This window comes from Opisthocomus hoazin, chromosome 5, assembly GCF_030867145.1.
Source record: "Opisthocomus hoazin isolate bOpiHoa1 chromosome 5, bOpiHoa1.hap1, whole genome shotgun sequence".
NCBI lineage: Eukaryota > Metazoa > Chordata > Aves > Opisthocomiformes > Opisthocomidae > Opisthocomus > Opisthocomus hoazin.
The window spans coordinates 18,061,967-18,063,542 of record NC_134418.1 but is presented as its reverse complement, the minus strand read 5'-3'; the positions used below and the strand labels follow the sequence as shown (position 1 = coordinate 18,063,542).

General features: G+C 50.4%; 1 pseudogene; it reads left to right on the top strand.

The window, feature by feature from the left end:
* The first annotated feature begins 229 nt into the window (after nt 1-229).
* On the top strand, nt 230-1,339 carry LOC104329257 (lamin-B1 pseudogene; annotated as a pseudogene).
* The last annotated feature ends 237 nt before the right edge of the window (nt 1,340-1,576 follow it).

Sequence of the window (1,576 nt, the reverse complement as noted above, 5' to 3'; positions counted from 1 at the left end):
CAACTAGTCTCAGCGCCGCTGATGACAACCCTCTGAGTTCTGCCATTCAGCCAGTTCTCAATCCACCTTGCCGACCACTCATCCAGCCTACACTTCCTGAGCTTCCCTAGGAGGATGTTACGGGAGACTGTGTCGAAAGCCTTGTTGAAGTCAAGGATCGGCCACAGCGCCTCCCGGTCTCCCTCCTTCCCGCTCCACTTCCCTCGCAGGTCGTGCTCGCCCCTCCGCCATGGCGGCCGTCACACTGCTGGGGCCGCAGAGCCAGGGCTCCGCTGCCGCCACAGCGCTGAGCCCGACACGCGTCTTCTGGCTGCAGGAGAAGGAGGAGCTGCAGCAGTTGAACGACTACCTGGCCGTCTACATTGACAAGGTGCAGAGTCTGGAGACGGAGAACAGCGCCCTGAAGCTGCAGGTCACCGAGCGGGAGGAGGTGCGTGGCCACGAGGTCACCAGCCTCAAGGCACTCTACGAGGCCGAGCTGGCTGACGCCCGGCAGGCGCTGGACGAGACGGTGCGGGAGCGGGCCAAGATGCAGATCGAGCTGGGCAAGATCCATGCCAAGCACAAGCAGCTGCTGAGCAGCTATGCAAAAAAAGAATATGATCTTAATGGAGCCCAAGTCAAACTTCGAGAGTTTGAAGCAGCCCTCAATTCTAAAGAAGCTGCACTGGCCACAGCCCTTGGTGATAAGAAAAGTCTGGAGATAGAAATTGAAGACTTAAAAGATCAAATTTTACAGCTGAAATTTCTTCAGCTGCTGCCAGGGAACAGCTTGCAAATGAAACTTTGCTGAAGCTGGATCTTGAAAACCATTGTCAGAGTCTCACTGAGGACTTGGAATTCCATAAAAATATGTATGAGGAGGAAATCAATGAAACAGAAAGGAAACATGAAACTCGCTTAGCTGAGGTTGATTCTGGGCGTCAAATTAAATATGAGCATAAACCAACCCAAGCCTTCATGAAATAAGAGAGCAGCATGATGCTGAAGTGAAGCTGTACAAAGAAGAGCTTGAATAGACTTACCATGCCAAAACTGAGAATGCTAGACTCTCCTCTGAGATGCACAATTCTGCAGCCAACTCGATGAGAGAGAAGAACTGAATGAAAGTCGCATACGAATTGATAATCTGTCTTCCCATCTCTCCAGCCTTCAGAAAGAGTCTAGAGCATGGCAAGATAGAGTGCAAGAGCTTGAGGACAGCTTGGCCAAGGAACGGAAAAGCTGTCGCAAAATACCATCTGAGAAGGAGAAGGAAATAGCAGAGATAAGGAATCAGATGCAGGAGCAGCTGAGTGACTACGAATGACTTCTGGATGTGAAATTGGCACTTTCATAGTTCAGATTTGATGAAACACACATCTTCCATGAGGAAACCTCATCAAAGTCATTCATATTGTATATTTATTTGGATTGACCAATCATCAACTAGCCTTTTAAATGTATGTCCTAGGTTCAGCCAGGACAGGGTTAATTTTCACCAGGAGCCAGGAGGGGACACAGCCAGGTGGGCTGACCCCACCTGGCCAAACAGAGCAGGGTATTCCATACCTTGTGCTGTCAAGCTGGGTTCCGG